Source organism: Papaver somniferum, unplaced genomic scaffold (genome assembly GCF_003573695.1).
Source record: "Papaver somniferum cultivar HN1 unplaced genomic scaffold, ASM357369v1 unplaced-scaffold_128, whole genome shotgun sequence".
NCBI classification, from domain to species: Eukaryota; Viridiplantae; Streptophyta; class Magnoliopsida; order Ranunculales; family Papaveraceae; genus Papaver; species Papaver somniferum.
The window spans coordinates 3,761,615-3,776,600 of NW_020621936.1; the positions used below are offsets into that span (position 1 = coordinate 3,761,615).

General features: G+C 41.5%; 1 long non-coding RNA gene across 1 annotated transcript in view; it reads right to left on the reverse strand.

Annotated features, from left to right (window-relative positions):
• The window catches only part of LOC113332126, a 37,684-nt gene that overhangs the window by 1,115 nt on the left and 21,583 nt on the right, over nucleotides 1–14,986 (reverse strand). The window lies entirely within an intron of this gene.

Consider the following 14,986-nt stretch of genomic DNA (forward strand, 5'->3'; position numbering starts at 1 on the left):
ATGATGATCGAGGATTTTGGGTGTGTTGAAGGTTTCTGCAATATTGGTGAACTGCTGAAGTTGAGTTTTGTGAATAAGTTTTATCGAGTTGTTGACAGATGGCGATGATAATCGATCATATCCTGATGTCCTCGATTTAGACTTATTTATATTGTAAGAATGATGTACCACTGATCCCTGTAAGTGTGACGGTTTCTTGAGTGAAAGAGTGGGAAAGTAGGAGATCGTGGTAAAGTCAGTTCCACGTCGTGTGGAGACTTGATTGATCGCGCACCCACTACTTTGCTAACTCCTTCAACCGTTTACACGACTTATGATAGGTGTCTAAAACACCTTGATATTTATCTATTGTTTATGCTTTCTCTGCGAGTTTTCTTGTAAATTATGTATCTTATGTTTGCTTTTGAGTTTATTAGGTGCAATGGAGTCCTTGGGAGTAAAAGAAGGATAAATCATCTATTTGGAGCGAAAAGAGCAAAAAAGATCAATTGGCGACCGAAATATATTTGGAGCAGGCTAGGTTGTGCAAGAAAGAGGTGATGAACGAACTGTCAGTTTCTCAAAACTGACAGTTAAGCAAGAGAGTTAAGATGTCGTTTATTTGGAAACGACAAGCCATATGAACTAGGTGGCCCTTATCCAAGTCGTTGGGGGTGCCTACATCTATTTCACTTCCTACACTTCCCTAAATCTAGAGATTCTCTTCATTATTGAGTCCATCTGAAATCGAGAGAGATGAGGAAAAAGAGGCGCAGTTTCTCGGAGAAATTGGTGGAGATTGAGAGAGGTTATGGAGGCGCTGTTAATGGTGAAATTTGGAGAGTAACTCAAGGGAATGGAGAAGCTGTTGAATCTGGTACTGTGGTTTAAAATCAGAGAAACTAGGGTTTGTGTTGGATGTTCGATTCTGTGATAAAAATGAAGAATTTGAGCTGAGGAAGATGCGGTTGCTGTTGATGTATGAGTGAAGCTGGTAAGGGTTTCGTCTGGATTTTGATACCATGAATACATCCAGAAGATGGGTTTGGATCGTTGAGACTGATAGACAATGGATGAAATCGATGGTTGCGTTTGATTGATTCAGAGATGGTTGTGCTTGAAATGTTAGAAGATACTAATGAATTAGAGACGGGTTTGCGTCTGATTTTAAGATTGAGTTGGTACAGAATTGGTTGAGCTGAGAAGGGAAATCAATTGAGTGAACTGGTGAGCTGCTGCTTCCATTGAGATGCTGTTACAGGGTGAAATTGAGATGCAGAAGGTTGATGGCATTGCAGGTGCAGTGGCTGTCTTACAAATGAATGGTGCATTGTGTCGACTGAATTGAGTGATTGCACAGGACTTGAAGTTAGTTCACAGTAATGGTGGTGCTTTTGTGCAGTTAAAAGCAACTGCAATGGAGCAGAAAGACCAAGCTGGATTTGAAGGTTACAAGGACTGATGCAATGGTTTGCTGGCTAGGTATAGGTACAGCTGAGGTTTATGGAGACTGAGCTCATTGTAGGTGGTAATACTGCAGTGTGGATGCAGTTCAGGTGGTTAAGTTCCAGTAGCTGACTTGATGAGCAATTGCAGGTGTTCAGGATTCATGTATGTGGAATCTGAGTTGGCATTGTAGCCGGGAACTGGTAGTGCTCAGGTATGGAATGGAGGAAAAGCTACATTTGGTGGGATTTGTGCTGCAATATGAAGCATGAGGTTGGTGTTTGAGGTGTTGATGGTGATGTGTTGGTGGAAACATTATGAATGGAGTTAGAAGATGAATTTCAGGTGGATGTTGTGGTTCAAGATCATTGCAGGGATGTTGTTGCATCAGTGGTGAATGGAAAGGGTTACTGAGAGAGTGGAGAAGCTACATGACTGGAGATACATGGAAGAAAGAAATCCGATGTTGTTGGAGATAGTGATGTTCAAAGAAGAAGAAGGGTGCAAGCAGGTATGGATGGTGTTGCACATGAGTTGCAGGTGGTGGCAATGGAGAAAGAACAAGAGAGCCTGGAATTGAATGGGTTTTGCAGCTGCAGTTTAGTGTTGATGAGATGATGGTTTGTGACCAGGAAGATGCATATGATTTAGGTGCAAGTTATGCAGTTGAGCAGATTTATAACAAGATGAATGCTTAGGTGCAGGAACCAAGTGCAGTGATATTGTTGTTGTGCAGGGGAGCTTGAATGGCAGTGAGTCTGATGGAAATGGAATGTGTGTTGAATGTATGGGCAGTTGCTGGCGGTTTTAAGCTTGATGTCGAACTGGGATTGCAGTCAAGAGCAGAAGGGAAGGCTTGAAGGAATGGAATCGTGGTGTTGCAGTATGCATGCGTTACAAGAAATTGTGGTTTTGAGCTGAGGCTGCAGTGAGATGGATTGGGTCGGAACTTGTGGGTTGCAGTTGTGTGTTTGCATCTACTGTAGATGGTGGATTTTCGACAAAGGCTAAATTCGTAAACTCATAATTATATGAAACTCTGATTCAGCAATCGGACGTGAGTATCGAGACACGAGTCTCTCATCGAATTCTCAACAGAGAGTACTTTCTCTCAGAGTACATGTAGATATGTAGTCTCACGACTGGATAACGACATATCTCATATATACTGAATACTTTCAGTGATTATTTCTATATAGCATCATGAGATGGACAGCTCCTAGACAGCTTGCTCTACTAGTATAGAGCGATAACATCTCCAGGAACAAACAATGAGTTTATCCTGACTATATAAAGGATATGACTTACTGACAAGCTCATATCGGGATAATTAATGCTCCTAGAAAGCTTGCTCTGCTAGTATAGAGCCACAAAGTTAATTATTCCTAATTAAGATTGATTCTGCCGTGACATTCACTACTGAATTCCCAGAATAATCTATTATTGCTACTATTCCATGGTCGAATCCACGACTAGTCCCATGGAATGGCAATAACAATTGCTCATATTCCATGGTCGAATCCACGACTGGTCCTCTAGAATGGCAATAACAATTTTTCTGATTCTATGATCGAATCCACCACTTGATCTCATAGAATAACAATAACTATATTATCTCATTACTCCGATTTCATGATCGAATCCACAACTGGTCTCATAAATGGTAATAGATAAATCTTAATTACTCCGATTCTATGGTCGAATCTACGATCCCATGGAATGGTAATGCTCACTTTATTATTCTGAATTCATAGTCGAATCCTCAGATGATCCTATGAATTAATAATAAACATTTTATTACTCAGTTTTGTGAATTATTCTCCACCGAATTCCACAATTAGTAATAAATAATCAACAACCGGGCGTCTGAGCTACCTCTAAGTAAGCCCTGATTCAAATGGTGAAGGTGTATTCAACGATGATACACTAACAGTCACCGTACGAACGAGTATTTCAAAAATACAATGAAACGATGAACCTATGCAAAATAGAGAAGAAAATAACAAATAATTAAAAATATTGACCAGGGTACTGGGAGCACGGACACACGACCGACCGACCGTGTCGTGGTCAATCCCACGCCAGTTTTTTATTTTTAATGCATTTTTATTATTTTCCATGATTTGATGAAAATCTCTCATTTTATCAAATCTCCTTCGTCTCGAGGAAACTCCTCGGTTTCATGGTACTTCCATAAATCCATAAAAAATAATATAAAATTAAGGAAAGGAGTGGGGGTGACCATTGGCCAACCGGCCATGCCTTGGTCCCAACCGCCCCACACCCACGGTTCCTTATTATTTATTATTATTATTATTATTTTATCTAATTTCATGAAAAAATCCTTGATTTCATGGTATTTTTGCACAAATCATCAATAATAATAAAATAAAATTATGAAAACTTGTGGGACCGGGCCTTGGCCGGCCGCCATGCCCTAGCCGGTCCCACACGCCCCTTTGTTTTATTATTTTATTATTAGTTTTCCTTGAATTCATCAAATTCCTTGATTTCATGGTATTTCTCTCAAATTAGGAAAAATTCCCTCAAATCATCAAAATACCTAAAAATATTAAAAAAAAACTAACTCGTGGGACCGGCCCAAGCCGGCGGTCATGCCTCCACGGTCCCACACGCCCTTGTTTTTATTATTTTAATATTTTTGCTTCCTTGAACTCATGAAAACTCCTTCAGTTCATGGAAACTCCCTAAATTCATCAAATTTCTCAAAATTCATGAATTTTTCATAAAATCATATAAATTAGGAAAACTCGTGGGACCGGGCCCTAGCCGGCCGCCATGCCTCCACGGTCCCACGCCCTTGTTTTATTATTGTAATATATTTTTCTTCTTGAACTCATGAAAACTCCTTCAATTCATGAAACTCCCAAAATTCATCAAATTTCTCAAAATTCATGAATTTTTCATAAAATCATCAAATATTATAAAATTAAGGAAAAGGCACCACGAGACCATGGTCATGACTGGACGACCATGCCTTGACCACGGCGGTCCCACGCCTCCTTATTCCTTATTTTATAATTAGTTTTCATCATCTCATGGTGTTTTCCTCAGTTTCGTCGAAACCCTAATTTTGGCATATTTTCTTGAATGGATGCTCAATTGCACGCCAGAAAGTATCAAAATTCTCAGGACTGTGACACGGATGTCTTGGGGACACGAGCACGCTATCTTAACCGACCAAGATTGGCTCTTTGGCTCACGGAAGCCGGTCCCATCAATTTTCACAGTTTTGACCTAATTCGCACAATTGCTCGTATTAGGTCCAAAACTCTCCCAAACACTTTGGATTTTCATGAAGTGATCGTCAGGCGGTCACGGGACAACCCAGGGCCGGTTTCATGACTCCATGGTCAGTCCCTCGCCTCGTCATAATTAATTAGGTTTTCTCACCTAAGGCTCAGACGAGCATTTTTGAATAAATGATTAAACCAGCATTTAATCATTCTTCCACCAACAAATCGTCAACTCTTCAGGAGTTCTTCGTATTTTCTCACGTGAGCATATGGACACTACATGGTTGATCCACGGTCCCATGTAGTCGCTCTCTTCTTCGTCCCATGGTTGAAATTCTGACAACCATGAATTGATCATCAATTGATCAAATTAGGGTTTCTGAATCCAAGGATCATCATTCCAGATTCCAACCTTAATAATTTTACGACGGCCTCATGGTCATTAATTTTTTTAATTATGCTCGTTTCAACGACCAGTATTCTAATTAATATTTTTGGTACGCTGCCAATAATCCATCAGATGAGCAACACATGCTCAGACGATCAAATATTCAACAATTCATCACATGAGCAGCACTTGGTCAGATGAGGAATATTTGCTCAATATTGGTTCAACAATCAATATTCAACGATCTATTAAATGAGCAATACTTGCTCACTTCATCGTAAGAACTATACCTCTGTGTCATGACATGTTCAATCCATGAGTTTCAGAACATCATGTTCAACTCAACAACTACATGGACTCATCGTCCCATCAAACCACGAAGTCATCAATTGACTAACAAACCACGAGACATCAATCGTGTCACTTGGGGGGATATCACTTAGGGTTTTGGTCTGGCGGTCTACGGCACGTGTGTTCAAACACACGATGGAATGTGAGAAAGTCGTGCAATCAGTTGAAGGAATTCACGAGGTAGTGGGTGGAAAATCGACCAAGTCTACACACGTTGAGGAACTGGTTTCAAACACGATCTCTACTTCCCCACTCCTTGATTCCATCAACTGTCACACTTCATGGAATCATGGTGTCTACAATTCCAGCAATATAAATAAGTCTCTGAATCATGATTGAATCATCATCAGTATCATCAATCTCACGTCAAACTGACAACACGAGATCATCAACTCATCAATTGAGCAACTACTCTCAATTGAGCAATTTCAATCACTCAGAGCTTATCGTATTCAGAATTCACACACCCACAATCTTTGATTACCATTGATTCCACACATTTCTCAGCTTCCCTCCTACAGATCAACCCGTCATCTCTTGTGACCGAATTTACTCTGGAACGATCATTGTCTTGATTTAGGCCGGAGTACTACAGATTGATCTCTCGAATCTAAAACACCCCCTTTGCAGCGGTGCATCTGTGTGAGGTTTAACATTTCACTCGGTTCGAGGAGTCTCCTCCGTACGGTCGTCTCCTCAATTTCTTAAAAACCAGCAAATCGTTTTTCCCCATCTACAGATTGGCGACCACAGTGGGAGATTATTCTCTCGGTTGCAATCTAACAAACTCACAAGATGGTTGGTCTTAGGAATAATTCAACTAATTCAGATCAGAATATTTCAAACGACAACATTCCTCATGTTACACCTAGCGGCATGGAGGGCAGAGGGATCCTGACTTTGGCAGAGTTGACTCAAATCTTAGAGTTCCATACCAGGAACATGGACCTGATGAAGGAAACGATAAGCCACATCCTCGACTTTCTCATCAGATTGACATTCGAGTTAGGCAGTATCTCCGCTTCAGAAGCCTCAACACCGGGGACTGAGACGTCATCTGACCCTCAAATTAACAGCTTCAACACATACGAGAAGCCGGTGGAACAAGAGGTCACACATTTGATTGAAAATCTATGCGAACTCCTGCACTTCTCCAGGGATCAGCGCATAGACACATTTTCATCACTTAACCAGATATCATCCAGCGTACAAATAACGCCACCAACACCATCAGTTGAAGAAGTCTCCCTAGTGCCTGGACATTCGATCGACAACATCTCTTTTGGAGAAAAAGATCGCATGACGGATGAAGGACACAACCGAGCATTGTACGTCATTGGTTTCATCAAAGATGGAAGACTATCGAGAAGGCTGATAACGATCCGTCATCCTCAGCTGCTAAAATGATCAAGTCACCTACTACACCGACTAAACGCCATAATGATCAAGTCTCAACTCCATGGACAAACTTCATGACCAATCGAGACGTAGAAGGGAGAGTCATTTATCGCCGACGGAAAGATTAGCAATTAATCGGGGAGAACGATGAAAAGTCTCCCCACCATGAAGAATCGTGTCAGAGTGAACTATCACTTAAAGAAGAATTCCAAGATGCCCCACGAAAACTACAGGACGACACTGACTCTACCACTGACGATCTCGAAACAATCAACATTGGGACTGAAGACGATCCAAGGCCAATCCTGATCAGTTCAGCGCTATCACCAGAGGAGCGGGCCGAGCTGGTAAAATTATTGAAAGAATATCAAGATGTCTTCGCCTGGACGTACGAAGAAATGTCGGGTTTAGATGACAAACTCGTCACCCATCACCTGCACATCGTCCCTGGTTCCAAAGTTGTCAAACAACCGCCCAAGCAATTTTAGACACGAAGTCGAGGAGCAAATCAAGGACGAAATCCAGAAACTGTTGGCAGCATGGTTCATCAAGCCTATTCTTCATCCAACGTGGCTAGCGAATGTGGTACCTGTTAAGAAGAAAAATGGTCAAATCAGATGTTGTGTAGACTTCAGGAACTTGAATAAGTGTTGTCCAAAGGATGATTTTCCTCTACCCAACATTGACATGATCGTCGATGCAACCAGTGGTCACGGTATGTTCTCATTCATGGATGGCTATAGTTGGTACAACCAGATCAAGATGTATGAACATGACGCCAACAAGACTGCGTTCCGTACTCCCATTGGGAATTTTCACTACACTGTGATGCCCTTTGGATTAAAGAATGCTGGTGCTACCTATCAACGAGCCATGACTGCCATATTTCACGACATGATGCACAACAAGTAGAAGACTATGTTGATGATGTGGTGGTAAAATCGAAGACTCGAGCATCTCATCTCGAAGTTCTAAGGAAGGTGTTTGAAAGGTGCAGAGAATACAAATTAAAAATGGATCCTCTAAAGTGCGCATTCGTAGTTTCTTCCGAAAAATTCTTAGGATTCCTGGTCACGGCTGAAGGGATCAAAGTCGACCCAGACAAGGCAAAAGCTATTACCACCATGCCTCCTCCACGTACCGTGAAAGAACTACAGAGCTTTATGGGCAAGGTAAATTACATTCGACGCTTCATTCCTGGATTAGCTCAACTCATTGCTTCGTTCACACCTCTGCTGAAGAAAGGAGCAAGCTTCACCTGGACAGCTGTTCAACAAAAAGCTTTCCATAAAATACAACATATATTATTGTCACCGGACGTCATGAAGTCTCCAGTGCAGGGACGACCCCTGATTCTTTACACAGCCTCCAGTGACGTCGTCGTTGGCGCACTCCTCGCTCAGGAAGACGACGAAGGCGTCGAACGACCGATTTACTACTTCAGCCGCACAATGAGAGATGTTCAACTCCGATATACAAAGGACGAAAGAGCATGCCTGGCATTGGTACATGCAATCCATAAGTTCAGACATTACTTACTATCTAACAGGGTCATACTTATCTCCAAAGCTGATCCCATAAAGTTCTTGCTATCAAAGCCAGCCTTGATAGGAAGACCAGCGAAGTGGCTACTCCAGATGTCAGAATATGACATAGCTTGCACGCCACCTAAATCCATAAAAGGTCAAGCGGTCGCAGACTTGCTCGCCGCTTTTCCAGGGGAAGACACAACAACACTACATGAAGAAGTGCCCGGCGAGTTCCCAGACATCTTGGTCATCAAGGAAGAAACATGGATTCTATACTTTGATGGATCTGCCACCCCTAGTAGTGACACCGGAGGAGCGGGCATAGTGCTGGTGTCTCCATCAACTCAGCAGAATATGAAGCCTTCCTATTAGGATTATCCTTGGCCAAGCAAGCAGAAGCAACACACCTCGAGATAAGGGGGGATTCAAAATTATTGGTCAACCAGATGAATAGAATGTATTCTCTCAAAGAAATTACACTTGCTCCATTCAGAACCGAAGCTCAGCGACTGTTGACCTATTTTGCTGACGCAACGATCGTGCATACTGGACGGAATATTGCCTCCAAGCTGCAATTCGAAGGAGCACAAAAAACGATCACTATACAGAGGCGTACAGTATCCTCGACTTGGCTCACTCAGATCGAAGACATTCCAGCGAACGATTGGCGAGCACCCATCATTCATGAATTGAGCATCTCTATCTCAGAAGGCCAAGTCAGCCTCAAGGAATTGAAGAACTACTTCCTGCTTCATGAAGGGCTATACTATCGAAACCCTGATGGATCTCTATCACGATGTATTGGGAACGACGAAGCGGAGGAACAGCTCAAGCGCATACATGAGGAAGTATGTGGGCAAACGTTAGTGGTAACACTTTACAGAAAGCTTCAAAGAATGGGGTACTACTGGCCATCCATGGAGACTCAGTCAAGAGCTTTACAAGGATCTTGTCCTGATTGCCAAACTCCTCATCACTTGGAGGTTTTGACGGTCCACCACACTGGGGACTGGAGGGCCTTACATCAAATACCTCCGGGACAACGAACTACCACTGGAAAAAGCAAGCAGTCAAACTCATTCAGAAAGCTAAGAGATTCGTCTCGATGGGATCTTATACCGCAAAAGCTTTGGTGGAAATTTACTGAGGTGCTTAGCCGAACATGAAATCCCTACAATCCTGAAGGAAGTACATGATGGAGAACATCAAGGAAAGAGGAAACTATTTCTTCAAATTCATGAGAAATATTATTGGCCAACCATGGAAGATGATGCAGCCGCACACGTTCAGAGGTGTCACCAATGCCAAACCCATGGTAATCTCATCCACTCCTTGTCTCCCGTTGAATTCTGTGAATAGTCTGTGGCCTTTCTACAGCTGGGGACTAGATATCATTGGGAAGATCAATCCAGCATCTTCAAAACAACATGAATACATCATCACTGCGACAGAGTACTTCACCAAGTGGGTCGAAGCTATTCCTCTTCGAAGCACCACTGGAGTTACGATTGCCGCCTTCATCAAAGAGCACATAATATGCAGATTCGGAGTTCCTAAGCATATCATCACAGATAACGGAACTCCTTTTGCCAATCAAGATGTTGAGAAGCTGCTCAATAAATATGGGATCAAACAAATCTTCTCCACGCCTTACTATCCACAAGGAAATGGTCAAGCAGAAAGTACCAACAAGACTTTGGTCAGGATTATCAGTCGGACGATTCATGACAATCCTCGATCATGGCATGAGCAATTACCCATGGCTCTATGGGCTTACAGAACTGCACCAAGGAGCTCGATCGGTACTTCGCCATATTCCCTTGTCTATGGAGCCGACGCCATACTTCCAGCAGAAATCAAAGTTCCCTCAGCCAGGATTGCAGCATCCAGTGGTGTACAATGGGATGAGGCCGAAATCTCCAGATCAAGAATCGCTGAGCTAGATATGCTGAATCAAGGAGAACCAAGGTGGAAAAATATGTGGAAGCTTACAAACAGAGGATCTCCAGAGCCTACAACAAAATGGTAAGACCTCGAACATTTCAAGTAGGAGATTTGGTATTAAAGACGGCAAAGCACATTCAACAAGACATGTCCGCTCCTAAGTTCTCTCCTAAATGGGAAGGGCCGTATGTTGTTATCAAAGCAGTGTCTAGCGGATACTACAAAATTTTAGCAATCAATGGAGGAAAGGAAGGAAACATCATCAATGGCAAATGGCTCAAAGCTTATTATGCCTGATCCATGAAACAAACTACCTCTTCATCATTTCAAGCATTTTCAAAAATGTAATTTCATTCCTCCAAAGAGCATGCGAATGCTCCTTTGTTCATTAAACATTTCATAAATGAGCAAAATTCGTTCATACCATGATCAACTGTTTCACCTAACTAGAAACTCAGATTTATCAAAAACAACAACCACAAATGCTCACTCAGAGCAAACCATCCAGCAACGGATAATCCCTGTAAGAAGCCTCGTCAAGCTTCTTCTGAAAAATCTTGGTCTTTGCCTTCAAGTCTTCGACCGCTTTCTCAACCCTTGCTGACTCCAGAGCCAGTATCCTCTCCTCATCCAGTAAAGCTGCATTCATGGAAATTGCATCACCATCCTCTGTCGCCTTATGAACCTTGATTATCTCAAGACGACGACAGAGCCAGCTTACATTGAATCACAATACCTCACAATTCGAGATCATTTCATCCCATTGGTGCAGTTCATGGTTTTTGACGTCTCGCAAGTGCATCTGATTCATTTCCTCGATGATCGGCAATAGCCCCGCTACCGTGGTTAAAAGGGTTGGAAGAAAACCTTTCCACACTTCTGTGATAGCAATGTGACCATACTTCTTCCATATCTTGGTGTACAGAGACGCATGACATTTGGGAATCACGAATCCGCCGACCATTTCATTGTCTGGGAATGTATTAGTCAATGGGGCTTCGAATAAAAGCCCAGAGGTTGGGTATTCACGAGCATGGACACCGTCTCCAGTCTCCACGGATCCTACAGAATCTTCACATGCATGGTTACTGCTTTCCTTAACCTCAACCACAGTCAGGGACTTTCCATTCTTTCTTCGTCTAGCATCAACGACGACACGGACATCCGCCTACGATGAAACGAAGAAGTGTTAATCCCGGGACTCAATACAATCTCAAGAGTCATAGGTTTACTTACAGACGGTCCAGCTTCAGCATGAGCCGATCCATACCGGGCAGGAGCTCTAACAGTCCGCTTAGGCCTTGCATTATGAGGAGTAGCATTCTTATTACAGTCCTACGACAAGTCATTCTCTTGTGATCATCAATCTCGATTGAACAGAGACAAGAAAGGAGAAGAAGAAGAAGTGTCCAACTTACTGAGATAGACGTTGCTATTTGACGCTTCGACTGAAGATCATATTGAGAAGAAATGCTATTACTCGACATGACGGCGAGAGGGTAGGATCAAAACTTCTCTGCACGATGAAACTGACTCAAGAATGGAAGAAATTTTTGTGTGGATCATAGATTTGGAGTCTTGAGGATATATATATCAGGCGATAGTCATATAGTCAACTGTGTTACGAGTTTCACTGGAACCCTAGGCTTCAAAGATCGATACCGAAGACGCGGAGGAAAATAACACACTGGGGACTGAACGTCACGGGTCAGAGGATAGGCCACGTGGCCTTGTACACGTCATGAATTCTCAGCCGTGTGTTGTGATTCTTCTCATAAAAATCTACGAGACATGATGAATTTGGATATATGGACATTGGTCTATGTCATGGATTAGAAGAAATCGACACTAACAAAATGTTCATCATTCAGAAGAAAAGTCTAATTGAAGTAAAGTCGTTTAAACAGTCAAAAGCGAGATAACCACTATGAAGACTAAAAGGGGAATGCTCTACCATCTACAATAAGATGGAAGTAAAATTACTCGTCGGACTCATCCGAATTGTCAGCTTCATCATCACTGCCCTTCTCGGAATCATCTTCTTTAGAGTCACTGTCAGGATCATTGGTGAAGTCCGGTGGACGGAAGATAACATCATCATCATCTGAATCCGAATTATCTTCTGCTGCAGCTTCAACTTCAATTTTCTTCATCGTCCTCCGATGCTCTCTTTCATATCGATCAGGCTTAATGTAACGCTCGGATGGTTCCCATGTGATCTCTCCTTCGGAAGCATCATCATTGGAATCAGAAGGCACCCCATCCAAGAATTGAATCTTCTCCTCAACCCTCTGTCTTTTACGCCGGGTGCGATCTTTTTCACGTTGACGGGCCTCCTCCTGTTTGTCTTCAGCTCTTTTCTTTTCGAGTTCAGCAAAAGGGACTCTTCGCTCACCCAAAGGAACATTAGTCTTCGCCCCTTCCTGGGTAACCCTAGCCTTCGATTTCGCTACAGGAGCGTCGGAATCCTCATCATAAGAGCCAGAGGAAGAAGAGGAATACCAGTAATCATAATTTTTGTTATTGTTGGTCGACATTTTCTGGAACCGGAAGATCAAAGATTACTACTATGTAAACAAACCAACATCAACAAAAAACGGTAACTCTTAACTCTTACCTTTTATACTTCCACTAACAATAGTGATAGTAATGCTAGAGTTAACACCTCAAAATTGTCCGTCTCTTCGAAAACTGCAAAAAACGAACGAAGCTTTATTAATTTCGAAACTGATTTTTCATAAAATCACGGACACAATTTTCATAATGCGATCATTCATACAAATGACCTATGAAGTTCATAACAATAAAATATTTCATCATAAATATATTGTCTATCTTCGAAGGTTCCTCAAAACCCACGTTTCTGATTTTTCGAAAAAACAGCAATTAATGCAACATTGCTTACATGAATTCTCAAGAATTTTATCTAATGAAAACAAATTCATGCAAATAAAATATACCATCATATTTTACACAATATATGTCACGGATGCATATATATATAAAAAAACAAACTATTTTTCCTTCGTATCGTCATTATTTGTCATTAAAACGAAGGTTTATTTCAAAAAATATTGTGAAAGCTCACATCTCATGCATATGATAAAGTTTTGTATTTACATGAAATCTCATGAGCAAAATTTTATCACTGGACACAAGTTCATCATACATATTTTCCTTCGTGTCATCGTTATTTGTCTTTAAAACGAAGGATTATTCCGATTTCATGAAAATTCACTTCTTTTATGATAGAACCTTGGTACACATGAAAGCTCATAAACTAAGTTTTATCACTGAACCTAGGTTCATATACTTAAAAAAAAAAAGTCTCTCCTAAATCAGGGATTATAGTTAGTTTTCAAAACTAACTATCGAACAAACATACGTTTTCAAAAAACGAGGGTTTTTCATAAAACTCACACTAATATACACACATGTATATAACTTCATCGTGATCAAAGCATGAACAACTCATGAGGATCATAAACATCAGCAAAAAAATAAAATAAATAATAATAATAATACACGTACCTGGTCGGCCGGAATTTGGCCGGCGGCGAACGGACGACGACTGACAACGGCGGCGCCCGACGGTCTTCTCCTGCTGCTGGCGTGAAGGTGTTGAGATGGTGGAGAGCTGGTCGTGCGTGAGGAAAAAAAGGATTAATCCCTTTTATATCAATTTTATTTCCAAAACCTAATTTTCTAAGGATTTCCTTATTGGGCCCGACCCGCGAATCCTAACCGACCACGGACTCGTCATCCAAACCAGCGGTTCAACACCAATTTATGCTCATCAAACGATGCTCCAATCATGACATTGAAGCCTTCATCAAGTCGTGGTTTTCTCATGCTCTCTAAATCTGGTAACGTCTCAACTTACGACTAAGTTCAATTACTGGTATTATTATTTATGGCCGGAAAATCACCATTTAATGCTGACTGAGGAACACAGCTTTCCTCAGTAAGAAGGGGACTTAATGTAGATGGTGGATTTTTGACAAAGACTAAATTCGTAAACTCATAATTATACGAAACTCTGATTCAACAATCGTACGTGAGTATCGAGACACGAGTCTCTCATCGAATTCTCAACAGAGAGTACTTTCTCTCAGAGTACATGTAGATATGTAGTCTCACGACTGGACAACGGCATATCTCATGAATACTAAATACTTTCAGTGATTATTTCTATATAGCATCACGAGATGGACAGCTCCTAGACAGCTTGCTCTGCTAGTATAGAGCGATAAAATCTTCAGGAACAAACAACGAGTTTACCCTGACTATATAAAGGATATGACTTACCGACAAGCTCATATAGGGATAATTAATGCTCCTAGACAGCTCGCTCTGCTAGTATAGAGCCACAAAGTTAATTATTCCTAATTAAGATTGATTCTGCCGTGACATTCACTACTGATTCCCAGAATAATCTATTATTGCTCCTATTCCATGGTCGAATCCACGACTGGTCCCATGGAATGACAATAACAATTGCTCCTATTCCATGGTCGAATCCACGACTGGTCCCCTGGAATGGCAATAACAATTTTTCTGATTCTATGATCGAATCCACCAATTGATCTCATAGAATAACAATAACTATATTATCTCATTACTCCGATTTCATGATCGAATCCACATCTGGTCTCATAAATGGTAATAGATAAATCTTAATTACTCCGATTCTA